General features: G+C 38.1%; 1 protein-coding gene across 13 annotated transcripts in view; it reads left to right on the top strand.

Annotated features, from left to right (window-relative positions):
* Positions 1-15,799, top strand: part of PIP5K1B (phosphatidylinositol-4-phosphate 5-kinase type 1 beta) — a 306,214-nt gene that overhangs the window by 14,047 nt on the left and 276,368 nt on the right. Inside the window, exon 1 of one of the 13 annotated variants that reach the window (XM_063788523.1) lies at positions 9,521-9,972. The exons of 11 other annotated variants lie outside the window; for them this stretch is intronic. The gene's annotated coding sequence lies outside the window, so the exon portion shown is untranslated. Of the gene's footprint in view, positions 1-9,520; positions 9,973-15,799 lie in introns of those variants that run through there. One more of the 13 variants, XM_063788529.1, reaches the window with a different exon arrangement.

Genomic DNA, 15,799 nt, shown 5'->3' on the forward strand with positions numbered 1-15,799 from the left:
CCAGATAACCATACTGTCTGAAATGTGTTTGCCAGATAGACTCATATTATCCATTGAAACTGAAATTTTAAAAAAGGATCAAAAGTAGTTTTTGAGGGAGGTCTTCAAGAGTTCTACTGGTAAAGCAAGCAAGCTTTAGTTCTTTCTTGTTCGCTTCATTCATTAGCCAATAGCATGTTTTCTTCTGCCCTGTTTTTGGGTTGTTCAGATAAAGTGATACCTTTTCAGGCTGTGATAGGCATGCTTTCTTTTTTCTTTCTTTTTATAACATATTGATAATGTGTTTACTATATTATGGTCTAAAGGAGGATTTCATAGACTTTTTCATTTAAGTTAAACATAGTGGCAATTGATGAGTATTTTGGTAACAGCTTTATTTGCAATGCTTTATGCCTTTAAAGGTTATAGATTACTGCATTTCTCTTTTCCTTGGAGAAACTGCATAGCAAAGTTCCCCAGATTTTCCTGATTTCCATCTTCCATTGGAAAACAAGTTCAATATCCACAATAAAACAAGGAAGCTGAATACCGAAAAATTAACTTATTTTTAAGGAGTGATGTGAACCAGACTGTTCTTAGGTTTACGACTGCATTGTATGGGAACAAAAAGAAGCAACGGTGTCATTGCTGTGGCAAGCTGTATTTAAATGATGCCCTTTTATTTTTTTCAAGATGTGTTGTTCAGGCTCAGTTGTGAAGATTATGGAAACTGGAACAAATGGGAAATCAGTCTCTCCTGCTAAGGGTTAAGAGAGAAACACGACTTTTGTTTACATTTGTTTATAGGAAACAGAATGGAAATTCAGCTTTTAAGATGTATGTACAGTTGGGCTTCATTATTTAGTTTAGCAGTTTCTCAGAAACTCCCTCTCCTACATGACAATTTATAATGCAAACATGATGCATCATTTCATTTTGTGTAAACTTTATGGAAGGAATAGTCTTTTCCACATATGTCAAAAGACTTCTGGAAGCATTTTAGAACTGAATGCTAAGTATCCTACACGTGTGCCTGGAAGCTTTAGAAATGATCAGCAGCAGCACTTTCTGACCTTACATTTTTGTTTGTTTCTTCATTTGTCCGCCTCCTTACTGAAACGTAAAGTTTCACAAGAGCAGGAACTTTGTTCTGTTTACTACACTATCTCCAGCACCTAGAACAGTGTCCAGCACAAAGACAGCCTGCATTATCATTGTTGAATGAACTCATTCTTAAGCTATAAAAACAAATTCTTAAGCTGTAACTGTTTTTCCCTTGACTTCTGAGCTCCCCCTTCCTTTACAAAATTTCAGTAGCCTAGCATCTAGCCTTGCCACTGCTTCAAGTTCCTTCCCCGAGGAGCAGCCTTGTTTGTTGCCAGATTACAGTCTTTCTTCTGTCTCTTGCTTTTTGCACCTTTAAAAGTCTAGACCAATTTAATAACCCCACGCCCCATGGTCTCTTTGCTACTCAGCTGATTTTTTTATCCCAACTCTTACCTCTTTGAACAAACTCTATACTTGCAGCTGTGCAGTCACCTTTTAAAAATTCAGTCCACCTCCCCTCCCAAATACTGTTTTTATCAAACACACCCTCATTTTTTTTAACCCACCTTTGAAATTTTAGCAGTCTTTTTACTTTGGTCATCTCTGTCTCTGTGCAGCTACCAATTTTTTAAAAATGTTCTCTTCTATTCTCTCTTCTGTCTCCAGATACGTCTCTTACCTGGGCTGGTGTAGAAACTTCCCAAATAACTTCCATACCTCCCTATCTACCCACTTTAAGCAATTGTAATACCGTCTCTTACCTGGGCTGGTGTAGAAACTTCCCAAATAACTTCCATACCTCCCTATCTACCCGCTTTAAGTAATTATAATACCTGCTGCTAGAGAATGATTTTGTCACTGCCGTGGCAGAAAATCCTTAGATCCTTTACCATGTCTGAAATCTGAAATGCTTTGGTTTGGGTACATTCTGGCCCTAGTTGACTGTTGATCATTGTCATCATCATTGTTGTCATTGTCATAGCTGTATAACAGTGACAGCAGCTACCATTTCTTAAACTCTTACTTTATACCAGGGATAACACGTATGAAGCATGACATCATGAAGCTTGTTAGTGCATTTTGGAGCTGTATAATGTGATAATGGGTAGGGTGGCTGTGGGTGGAATAAGATAGGGCTGGAGAGGTGTGTCGGGCCAGACCATAGACATCTTGTCAGCTGTGCTGAGGAGTTTGAACATTTCTTCTACAGGCAATGAGGCAACAACTAGAAGAGTTTGATGGAGAAGTGATGAGGTCATATTTTGTTTGATAATGGCAACATGAGCAATAGTTTAGGGGATGAATTAGAAGGGTAAGAGACTGGAGATAGGGAGACTAATCACAGGAGAGATGAAAAGGACCTGAAGTAATGTAGTGTGGATAGGGAAGAGTGAGTAGATTTGATATTCAAGAGGGAGAATTTCTAGGACTTGATGACCACCTGGATATGAGTTTTGGGGAATGGTAGTAGTAGATGATTCTCTGGCTTTTGGCTTGAGTGACTGGAGAGATTGGGGAATGATGCTCAACTGAGAGAGAATACCAGGTAGAGGCATCATACATATGGTAGCAGAGGCAGAAGGGCTGTGATGATGAGTCCTATTTTGGACATGCATTTGAGATACCTGGGGGCTATCCAGGTAGGATGTGGCTGTAAGATCAGTCCATGATGGAGACACTGGCTGTGTTGTGGTCATATCATCTGGGCTGTGGGAGAGCATGAGATTGAATGAGATTGAGATACAGGACATGAAGGTGGAGAGTCTAAAGAGAAGCTGTGTGTAAGTGTGGAAGAGGCCATGATGAAGACACAGTATTATGAGCTCTTGCCAGCAATTAAAACCATGAGACTAAATGAAATGTTCCTGAAATTATATAATAAGAAGACAGAAGATCACTTCTTGATCTTCACTTGCAATTTCATTTCCCTGTAGTGTGGCTCATTCCATTGTTTTCTTTTCTCTGTTTAAGGAAATGGCATCAGATTTTCATGATAGCACGTACAGCCTACTGTTTCGGAAGACCTCTCTGAGCCCACTGATCCCCACTCTGCCTCCCTAGAAGTGATTTCTCAGGCACACATTCTCTTTGGTCCTCTTGCTCCTGTGACTCTTTGGGAACTTTCCCTAGAGGCTTCTGTTTCATTTGTTCTCTGCTTATCTCTCCAAGCAGATTCAAGTCCTGACGGCAGGGATCATATCTTTGCCTGCTTTGTCTCCCCCAACCAAAGCCTAACAGCTCTTTCTTTATTTTTTATTTTTATTTATTGAGATGGAGTCTCCCTCTGTCACCCAGGCTGGAGTGCAGTGGTGCGATTTTGGCTCACTGCAACTTCACCTCCCGGGTTCAAGCGATTTTCTGGCCTCAGCCTCCTGAGTAGCTGGGATTACAGGTGCCTGCCTCCACGCCAGGCTAATTTTTGTATTTTTAGTAGAGTCGGGGTTTCATCATGCTGGCCATGGTTGGCCAGGCTGGTCTCGAACTCCCGACCTCAAGTGATCCGCCCGCCTCGGCCTCCCAGAGTGCTGGGATTACAGGCGTGAGCCACCGCACCCGGCCCTTAACAGCTCTTTCTATACTCTAGCTGCTCCTGCTACTTTTTTTTTTCCCTTTTTCCTCTTTGGAGGCTCATTTGCTGACCATATTGTAGTTATTTTTATTTCATTTATTATAATTATTAATTAATTTTATTTATTACCATGTATGTATTTATTTATTATTAATATATAATATAATATATAATAGTTGTAGATATGTTTGGGGTACATGTGATATTTTGATACCTGTATGCAGTGTGTAATGATCAAATCAGGGTAATGAGGATATCACCTCAAACATTTTTCTTTGTGTTGGGAACATTATAATTCTTCTAGCTATTTGAAATATACAATAAATTATCATTAACTATAATTTCCCTACTGTACTATAAAATACTAGAACTTTTCCCATCTATCTGTGTTTTTGTATCCTTAACCAATTTCTCTTCATCCCCTCCTCTCCCCTACCCTTCACAGCCTCTCATAACTATCATTTTATTCTCTACCTCCATGAAATCCACATTTTTAGCTCCCACATACGAGTGAGAACATGGAATATTTGTCTTTCTGTGCCTAGCTTATTTCAGGTAACATAATGACTTCCGGTTTCCACCATGTTGCTACAGATGACAGGATCTCGTTCTTTTTTGTAGCTGAATAATATTCCTCTGTGTGTGTGTGTGAGAGAGAGACAGAGACATTTTCTTTGTGCATTCATCCACTGATGGATACTTACATTGATTCTATGTGTTGACTATTGTGAATAAATGCTGTAGTAAACAGGGGAGTGCAGATATCTCTTTGCTATACTGATTTTCTTTCTTTTGGATATATACCTAACAGTGGGATTGCTGGATCAAATGGTAGTCCTATTTTTTTTTTCTTTTGAGGAACTTACATCTTGTTTTCCATAATGGCTGTACATCTTTACATTCCCACCAATAGTATACAAATATTGCCCTTTCTCTACATCCTCTCCAGCATTTGTTACTTTTTGATTTTTTTGGTAATAGCCATTCTTACTGGGGTGAAATGTTATCCCGTTGTGGTTTTGATTTGCATCTCCCTGATGATTAGTGATGTTGAGCATTTTTTCATATACCTGTTAGCCATTTGTATGTCTTCTTTTGAGAAATGTCTATTCAGGTCTTTTGCCCATTTTTTAATTGAAGTATTTGTTTTTTTTTTTTTTTTTTTTTTTTGCTATTGAGTTGTTTGAGTTTCTTATGTATTCTGGTTATTAATCCCTTGTCAAATGGATAAATGGATAGTTTGCAAATATTTTCTCCCATTCTTTAGGTTGTCTCTTCACTTTGTTGATGGTTTCCTTTGCTGTGCAGAAGCTTTTCAGCTTGATGCAATCTCATTTGTCTATTAATATTTTGTTTTTGTTGCCTGTGCTTTTGGGTCTTACCCAAAAAATCATTGCTCAGACAAATATCTTATAAGATTTTCCCAAATTTTTTTTCAGTAGTTTCATAGTTTTAGGCCTTACATTTAAGTCTTTAATGCATTTTGAGTTGATTTTTGTATATGGTGAAAGATAGGTATCTAGTTTTATTCTTATGCATATGGATATCCAGTTTTCCCAGCACTATTTATTAAAGAAACTGTCCTTTCCCCAGTGTGTGTTCTTGGTGCCTTTGTTGAAAATGGATTGGCCGCAAGTGTGTGGATTGATTTCTGGGTTCCGTATTCTGTTCCGTTGGTCTATGTGTCTGTGTTTTTTTTTTTGTTTTTTTTTTTTGGTTTTTGGTTTTTGTTTTTGCCAGTACCATGCTGTTTTGATTACTCTAGCTTTGTAGTATAATTTGAGATTAGGTAGTGTGATGCCTTCAGCTTGGTTCTTTTTGCTCAACATTTCTTTAGCTATTTTCAGTCTTTTGTGGTTTTATACAAATTTTAGGATTGTTTTTTCTATTTCTGTGAAGAATATAATTGCTATTTTGGTAGAGATTGCATTGAATCTACTCTGTATAGCGATGTAGAGATTCAATTGTTAAATTGATATACAGATTTAATTGTTAAAATGATAAACATTTTAACAATATTCTTCCAATCTCTGAGCATGAGACATCTTTTCATTTTTTGTATCCTCTTCAATTTCTTTCATCAATGTTGTATAGTTTTCCTTGCAGAGACCTTTCACTTATTTGGTTAAGTTTATTACTAGGTTTTTTTTTGTAGTTATTGTAAGTGGGGTTGCTTTCTTGATTTCTTTTTCAATTTGATCACTGTTCACATATAAAAACTGATGACTTTTGTATGTTTATTTTGAACATAACTCTTGAAAGTGGGTATGCTTGTCTTGTTCCAGATCTTAGTGGAAAGGCTTTCAATTTTCCTTCTACTACTTTTTATTGATTATTTTTATTCTCCTCCAGAAGAATAAAGAAACAAAGTGAACAACTCAAATTTTGTACAGGTTTATATCAGTTGATGTACCTCAAACTAAAAGTGCCTACTTAAAATGTGTTTTTGGCTGAATGTTCTATTTCTGACTTAAAAAAAAAGTGAATTAGCAAGAAGATCTACAACACCCAGTGCAGAGTTATTGTCATTTATCATTCTCACTATTTTAAACTCTATAGAAGAAGAATATGTCTTTTGGCAGTTCCACTACACCTACTATAGCTTCTCCTGAGCAGAGTTTATCTCCTGGTCTCATTGGTCAAACTTCTTGTGTTTTAAAATGGCATTTTGCATACATTTGCACAAGTTGAATTTGGATGCAGTGAGAGCCCTTATCCAAGAAACACGGATTCTGTCTGATTCATCTGGCCTCTCTGCTAACACTTTGGTGCGCCCTGGTCAAGTGACTTGACCCTATTTGTGCATTTTTTCTTTTTCTCATCTATGGAATGAAAATCTAGCCACTGGCTCCTGACCTCATTCAAAGGCATGTTGTGAGGCCAAATGAACTGAGGACCTTTGAGGTCCTTAGAACAAAAGCATTGCACACATTAGAGAATTTATTTTGTAAGAATTGCAGAAAGAGATCAGGCTCAGGGTAGCCACCATTATAGCCCATGAGTAAGCAAATATGAGCCAAGAGGTCCCCATAAAGGAGAATTCTCTCCCATCCCTAAGGCCAAAGATATGAGTGGGACACTGCTAAAGTCTGATTAGAGTTCCAGAATTTAAACATCACCTTCAGCATGGATGAGGAGAGCAGCATGGATGAGGAGAGTGGCATGCTTTTATCTTTAAAAAGAGACGAACCCTGAATGTGGACGTTTATTGAAGAAAGCAACTCATACTTACTTGTTAAAGAGAAATAATGTTAGTGAACTGCAAATAATTCATGTGAGAGGGTCCAAACTAGGACATAATTCTCTTAAGTATTAAGTAAGTTTATTGCTTATTCCGTTTAGTTTGTATGGTATGTGGTAGCCAACTTATCATATCTTCTGAGTGCCTAATGCTCTGCCTTGCATACAAAGATGATTAGTGTTTTACTTGGTGCTGCCCATTTAGATGTAATATGAGAAGGTCCTAGAAGTCACCCAGAAAACACTTTTAACACCTATGGAATCTTTCAGTTTGTTTGACTTTAACTGGACATTTCTCAAATGCTAATGAAAATCTTATTTAATAATAGAAATATTTAAACTAAAAGGGTGTGATTGGATTGTTTGTAACACAAAGAAAGGATAAATGCTTGAGGTGATAGATATCCCATTTACCTTGATGTGATTATTATACATCATATGCCTGTATCAAAATAATCTCATGCGCCCCATAAATATATACACCTTCTATGTACCAAGAAAATTACAAATTAAAATAATTGAAATGATTATAGTCTGATGACCTATACCAAGCGACAGAGGAATCTGACTGGAATTACCTGACCAAAAATGAGGGAAACTCATAGAGTATAACACCACTGGCGTAAGTGTCACAAAATTGGATCTGTACTCATGACATTGGATTTATAATAAGAGCCCCAAATCTTAATTCTTTAGTTAGGCTGGCAGTGAATAGAGTGGCATAATCGTAATCATACAGGTGCTGTTTCTCAGTTTTCTGCTTTTAGAATCAGATTGTGGACTAAGCATGGCAGACTTGGTTATGATTGCAGGCTACAGTACAAATATTAGCAACCTCAACAAAAGAAAAAGTGTAGTTGGCAGGAGGTGGGATGTGGCATCAGGGAAGAGAGGGTGCTCATATCCTCATTTCTTAAAATAGCAAGATAAGCTATAGCTGTTAAAAGTTGCTGGAATTCCACAGTGGTTGTGCCATCTTGCATTCTCATATGAGAGTTTCCGTTGCTTCAACTCTTTATCAACACATGGTATGATCGTTCTTTTGAATTTAGATATTCAAATAGTTGTGTCCTGGTGGCTCATTGTAGCTTTAAATTGCATTTCCGTGACGGCTAATCATGTTGAGCATCTTTTCATGTGCCTATTTGCCATTCTTATATGATTTTTGGTAAGGTGCTAAACTCTTGTATTGATTCTAGTAAAGTTGTTGTTTTTTTTTTTTTAGCACACATATTTTTTATATAGACAATCATGTTGTCTATGAATAAAGATAGTTTTACCTCAGAACAGGTGTTGGCGAAAACAAAAATGAAGACTTTAGTACTTAACGTTGCAAATAAATTAAACAGAAGAATTAGAAGAATATATTAAACTTCAAGAGGAGGCCAGGGCAGTGTGAGGAGAATCCTTGATATGGGTCAAGACCTAGAAATTCAAGCATGTTATCAACAGTTGTGAAGAGAACTATCAAGAGACTAAAACAAAATTTGAAGAACAGTTAAGGGATAGGAAAAGCAAGAGTTGATCACTCTCACGAAGTCTTCTATCTGGTTTAATTTATTGCCTTGCACATACGTTTCCCTGAAAAAAGTAAATTATTGGCATATTGGTAATTAGGACATAAAGATAAAAACAATATGAAGTAATTATAATAGGTAGAGGGTAAGACTGAGTAATATAAAATAAAGAATATGGGGAAGTGGTCTGTGTTTAGAGTTATATAAAGAAAGGAGGGGCCCTGAAATGACAGTCAGTGCTGATAAACGCCTGACACTTACTTAGGCTCTTGCTGCATTCTAGGTACATTCTAAACAATAAACATTTGACACTTGTTTAATAATCACAGCAACCATGGAGTGGATACTATTATCACCATTTAATAGAGGAGGTAAGGAGACATAGAAGCACTGATACTAAGTATGTTATTTGAGTTGACACAGTCAGGTTTCAGAGCCAGCTGGCCCAGCCCCAGAGCCATCTCTCTACCCTACAAAACTGCAGTGTGTCTCATGGAAGGAAGGTAGGTGTGATACCCCACAGTACAGACAGTGGGTGCTCCTTCATCCTAATTAAACTTGGCTTGTTCTCTGAGGCCATCCCCTAAAGAGATACTTAACTTTAGTTCATTCATGATTCAGCAAATATTTGAGTGCCTATTAACACAGCTCTAGGTACCAGGACTATTCCTTTCTCCAGTCAGTGGCAAAGAAAAATAAGTGCATTATTTGATACAAGATGCTATGGGGAAAATAAGGCAAGATAAGGAATAGAATGATGGTAGTGGTGGTGGTGAGGTGTTATTTTAGAAAGGAAGGTGAGAGAAGTCCTCTCTAAAGAGCTGGCACATGAATATTGTCTTTGCCCATTCTGGCTGCTATTAAAAAATACTGTAGATTGAGTGATCAAGTAGCTTAAACAACGAACATTTATTTCACACAGTTCTGAAGGCTGGGAAGTCCAAGATCAAGGTGCTGACAGATCCAGTGTCTGGTGAGGGCTCACTTTATGGTTTACAGATGGCCATCTTCTCGTTGCATCCTCGCATGCAGACAGCAGAGAGGAAGTAAGCTCTCTATGTCTCTTTATGAGGGCACTAATCCCATTCATGAGGACTCCACCCTCATGACCTCATTATTCCCCAGAGGCTCCACCTCATAATACCATCATATTGGGGGTATGGATTCCAATATATGAATTTATGTGGGGGAGGGGGGCACAAACATTCAGTTCATAACAGACGAAGACCTAAATGAAGTAGAGAAACAAACTGTGCAGATATGGGGAAAACATTCCAAGTAGAAGGGATGAATAGTAAATGCCAAGTCTTGAGGCACGGCTTGTTTGGCCCACTTGAGATAGTGGGGGAAGCCTGAATGGCCAAAGCTGAGAGAAGTAGCGGAAGGGGAATACTTGGGACCAAGACAAGTAGAGCTTTATGAACCAGATAATGACTTTGGATTTTATTCTTAGTGTGATGAGAAGCCATTAGAGGGTTGAGTGAAGGGAAAGGATATCCAACAAGAACCTCCTGCCCTGTGTCTCATGAAGAGGCAGTATTTCAAGAGGCTTAAAGCTGAGAGTGTTTTGCTAATCAGTGAAGATGTGACTAATGAGCTGCTGGGGAAGTCAAGCCTTCTGTAAGTGAAAGTGTTTGCATTCATTGTACTCATAGGTACCTTCCCTAATGGTGATTGTGAGCCAGGACACTAGTTAAATTGTAGCTACTTAGAAGTGGTAATTCATGGCACACTTAATGATTTCTTCCTATGTTTAATGACATTAATGTGTTCAATCATCATTTAAAAATTATCTTTCTTAGCTCTAAAGTAATAATTGCAAGAAATACATTAGGGTACTGGTATATGGGGGTTGCATAGGGAGAAAGAAGGAATTTTGAAGAAAGGTTTAACAAGAATTTAAAATATTTAGATGAATGGAGATATTTATATCCAAATATATTCATGTTCTTATAATATCCTTCTTATAAGAACTTTTCAAATTCTTCTACTTGAAACATACAATTTTTAAATCAATGATTATTGAAGAGTAGGAGTAAACTCTTGCTTTCTGTTACCTAGGGCAAAGCATATCTTGGTTCATTTCTGGGAGATAGAAAAAAGCTCTAGTCTAATTGATTTTTCCAGAATAGAAAAGGAAAATAATTTCTTAACATGTTCAACTGTATTAAAATTTATATTAAAACCAATATAACTAAGATTATCTAAAAGGCAGTGAGATAGGGAACATATCTATATCTATACACACATAATGGTCAGTATCCAGAATATGTAAGGTATGTGTATAATTATACAGGAACTAACCTTTATTTGGATAAATGGCCAAAGGTTAGGTACTATCATTTTTATACATGAAAAGGACCGACATAGACAAAAGTAATCATCCATAGTAATAGTAAAAGCAATACAATCTGAAGTAACTGAGTCTTAAGAAATAAAATGATAAGTTACAATGTTGGCATGGCTGTGTAGAATTTGGTATTTGTAGATTTTTGTTAGCTTTCAAATTAGTATATACTTCCTAAAGGGTACCAACAATATTTAACAAAAGCCATTTCATTGAATATACCCTTAGATCCAGTAATTTCCCTTTTCAAGGGAAAATAAGTCAAAGGAGAAAAAAGAAAATCTTGTTTAGAACAACATTCATTATAGTCATGAAAGGCTAAAAATGACTTCAATATCTAACATTTTGGGAAATGATTAAACAAACCATAATAATTCATAACAATAGAATATTACTTGCAGATAGAATATTATGGAGAAGTCTGTGTGAAATTAAGAAAAAAGAGACATAATGTTGTGAAAGACTGTTTATAAGCAAGTACACTGATCAGGATGAAAAAGCATAGAATGGTTACATACAATTTGCATTGATGATTTTGTTTACCCTTTAATTGTGTATTCGGCTGCATATGAATATGGCATGAAGAACAGAAGAAAATATAATTCACTTAAAGGAGGTATATCATAGGATATAGAAAATAATATCCAGGGTCAACAAGATTTGGAGCACCTGATACGAACAGCCAGGAAATGGGATGCCAATGAGGGTCTACTCTATGCTTCCAATGAAAGTGAGGATGGAGTAATTGAAGAAATACTCCTCAAGACTAATTGAAACTAACATTCATTCCCAAAAAGTAAGCCATGTCAGCAGATGAGATTTATTTTTGGATTAAAAAATTACTTCACAGAAAGTTTTAGATCTGTTATCGCGGCCCATATCCAGTTACAACATTAAATTTTTTTCTATATAGAAACAGATTTTTCAATTCTTAACAGATATCACACTTTAAGTAATGTCATATACAAGTAAATTCCAGAAAAGCAGAGAATTTCAGCCAACAGAAGTCACTGTAGTGGACTTTGACCTGGACTTTGTTGTGAAATAAAACTCTTGAGCTTGTCACACCAAGTTGTATTGGAATGGGACAATAAATTCCAAAGATTCATTGAGTCCTTAAAATGGGTGAGTAGGCTTTATGTATATGCTGGGTACAAGTTCAAATCGACTAGGTTGGAAACAAGAAAAGGATGAATGGATTTCATGATTGTTTTGAATTTAGAATTTTGAATAGTTATCCAATATTTCTTCTCCCCTCTTTTCATGAGAAAGGATTACCCTGAAATGGGGCCAGGCAGGCCACTGGTTTCCTTGAAGTCTTAGTTGAAATATGCTTCTTCAATCATTAACCAGTAAACAGATATGACTTCCATAATCTTCACTGTCAAGGAAAGTTACCTTTAGCACATGCCTGTGGATCCCTTTCAATATGTGTGATAATTTTGGTTTCAAGGGTCATGTGTTATGGTCAAGTGCTGCTTCAGAATCTTAGAGGCCGTTCCAGAACGCTTGATGTCTAAAGCTTGCCATGTTTCAATTTAACATCAGTTTGTGAATATCTGTTGTGCCAATATGAGTTCTGGTATCCCTGATGTCTGGATAGGACGTATATATTTTGTGGGGAAAACAGAAGAGGTGAAGCTAACACTGCATTGTGTACACTGGACAGGATCAGTGATGATCCAGTTCCTTTGTCTTCCCAGCAAAGAACAGCCTCTGAAATGAGGCTGATGTTGACCACTTCCATAGATTATTGACAGGGTTAACCGAGATAAAGGAATATGGGTGGCAGGAACTAAGTAAATGCTACTTCCTTTCACTTTTTATGTGCAAAGTATTTTGAAAGGTGCGGAGGTCAAAGGGGCTAACGTTTTAGACTGAGTGGGTGGATGGGGAAGCAATCGCAAAAACAAATGTGTGATCCTTGCTGTCAGGGAATTTGCAACAGGTTGGAGGAGCCGGGCAAACACACTCAATTAGGGGAAGATAATGCAATTAAAAGAAAGGTGGTAAAAGTACTGAATGTGGCTGGAGTTAGACAGCCTTAGGATTGCAAATTAAGCCTTTGAGGTTAGTGCATGTGATGGTTTGTATAACCCAAATTTGAAGAAAGGCTGGTACACAGGGCAAATGCATGCTAGGAAAATACTCTGAGAGACAGTCACACACTTTAAAAAGTGATAAAATGTTGTAATTATACTCTTTACTTTTGAAAACTGCCTATTGTTCACTTCACTGTATTTCAGGAAGCATTTTATAATAAGCAAACTGCAACCCTTTTTTAATGTGTGTGGAAGGAGGTGTGGGAAGTAATGGCGTTGACTCTCAGCCACTTCTGGCTGGTCTCTGTCTTCGAGGGATTCCTGAGCCTCCACCGAAGCACCATGGGTGGGGCTGCTGTGAACTAGTCACGAGCTAGATTTGCTTGCTAGCCACTCCTGAAATTCTTACTGTGATGTTGGAATAGGGAGGTGGAGGAAATAAGTGTTTTATTTATACCTCTCCTTTGGGACTTACCACCTTTCAAGGTGTAGTTTCAGTTATTTGCAGGTGTGTCTTATCTTCCCTGTTGGATTGTAAATTGCTTGCGGAAGGAAGGGTCTCTCGTTTATTTTTCAATAAACAAAATGTTGTCAAAAGGAATTCCCTTTACTCCAAAGTCTTGCTGATTGAATTACGTGGATCTTTTTTGTTGTTGTTTATTTAATAGCACTATTCAAGAGTATCTGAAACTATATCAGTATTCATTTAGTCTTTGGCATATTTGGGATTCAAAGGAAATTCATTCTCTTCCCACGTCTAACTTGTACTCTCCTGGTGTTAGGGATCAACCACAGCATGTTTTAGAGTCTTCATCTATATCCCTCTGGAAATTCGGAACTTTGACCACCTACTGTTTGTGCGGAGGAGATCAGAGGAGGCACTTGTCTCACATCTGATAGCTAAACCAGACACGTGGGTCTGGTAAACAGAAGCAGGTGGAACCCAAAAGAAGACAAATTGACACATCTAACAAATGTAAGAAGGCCATTGTTGTCCCTGGGCATGGCTTTTTGGGAGAGCTCAGAGTTAAGTAGCAGTTGACGTGACAGAAATGGCAAGAACACAGTGGAGTAGAAAGGTCTGCTGTCTCTGAGGCAAAGCCGGGTAATTCTTTCTTGGAAAGAGTGGGCATTACAACTGATTACTGGCACAGTGGGCAGGCATCCATGAAAAGCTCATAATCCGTTGCTGGTGATGTGGAGGCGGGTTGGGGGGGGCGGCGCGGTGGGAGATGATGATGATGATGATGATGACGACGACGATGATGTGGATGGAACCTGTACCAATTTTGATGCTTTGCACATCCATTGAATTTTGGTGCCCTCTTCCTCATGGTAGAAGGGAAAGTTATTTGATCTAGGTGTGGGCCGCAAGGTGATTGTAAATGCTCATGTATTTGTGTAGTTGAATTGGTGGTAACTTATTTTTAGAAGTTCTCTAAGAAGCCAACCATCCAACCACAAAATTTCCAGTGGGAAATGAGAAGCAGATTGCTGAAGAGAACCTTGCTGCTTGCCGTCTGTACACATGCAGTACGGCACTGGGTGCTGGTTATTCCTCCAGTACAATGGCTAATCTCTGGCCTGTTCCACCAAAGCGTGTGAGCCAGGCTGGCATTGGGCTCCAAACTGCAGAGCCTTGCATATTTCGTTTTTCTCTGTTTGTTCATTTTGTGTCTACCAGTCTAACTGGTTGATGTGTGAAGCAGTGTGAAGAATGAAGGCTAACCGCAGTGCTTCCCAAAGAATTTTTAAAATTGCTCTTTCCCTTGAATCCTATTGTTTATACTATGCACAAACTCTGTGTGACATTTAGATTTGGGGGAGAACAATTGAATAAAATTTTTCTCCGTCAGTTTGAGGTCACAGACCAAGGGTTTTTCTCTTTTCTTCTGAGATCCCCACTTATTGAAATACTTAGACTTTTTTTTTTTTTTTTTTTTTTTTTTGAGATGGAGTCTTGCTTTTTCGCCCAGGCTGGAGTGCAGTGGCGTGATCTCAGCTCACTGTAACCTCCGCCTCCCGGGTTCAGGCAATTCTCCTGCGTCAGCCACCCAAGTAGCTGGGACTACAGGTGCAGGCTACCATGCCCAGCTAATTTTTGTATTTTTAGTTGAGACGGGGTTTCACCATGTTGGCCAGGCTGGTCTCGATCTCTTGACCTTGTGATCCACCCGCCTCGGCCTCTCAACGTGCTGGGATTACAGGCGTGAGCCACCGTGCCCGGCAATACTTAGACTCTTTAAAGGATCATTTAACTAGTATATTTATTAGGAGGCAGTAGAATGTATTGTGGTGATTAAGAGCTTGAATTTGGGCTGAAATTCTGGCTCTGCAACTTCCATGCAACCCCACGAAAGTCACTTAGCTACTTTATTCTTCAGCATTTTCAGCTATAAAATGGGGGTAATTATATTCCTACCTCATTGACTTATTGTTAAAAACTCAATGTTAAGTACTCAAATTCTTGCTAATATTTATTGGACAATTTGATTGATCAAGGCACAAAGTATATACAGAAAAGTAGATGAAGTTCACCCCATTAAAGAGTTTACTACAGTGTTGTTGAGGAAATACGCATGTGAGACACAACCAACTGCCTGGGAACTCAAAGTGAGACAGGTTTTATTAGAGTTCAGAGGAGAGAAAGATCACTCCTATGTAGGAGGCACACAGAATTAATAAAGCTAGAAGAAACAATAGAAAGGGAAAGATGTTTTAACTGGGAGGGAAGGACCATAAGAACAAAGGCTCAAAGCTACGTCCAACATATCTCTACTGCTTTGTTGAGTGGTTGACCAGTGAAGACTGCTGGTAGCAGGCAGATGGGTCCAGAATGTATAAAATGGACTGGATATAGAAGATCCTCCTCCTTTTTCTCTCTACTTATTTTTCCTCTAATGTGATGACTGCTACCTGCTCCCATGACATTTTGCTCAAATGGTCTTGAAACTCGCAAGGATAAGAATGTCCCTCCAGTCTATACAAAAGGGAGAAACAGGATTGATAAGGAAGGAAGAACATGCTTATCTATAAATCCACAATCTGATGGAAGAAC

Source organism: Pan troglodytes, chromosome 11 (assembly GCF_028858775.2).
Source record: "Pan troglodytes isolate AG18354 chromosome 11, NHGRI_mPanTro3-v2.0_pri, whole genome shotgun sequence".
Classification (NCBI taxonomy): Eukaryota; Metazoa; Chordata; class Mammalia; order Primates; family Hominidae; genus Pan; species Pan troglodytes.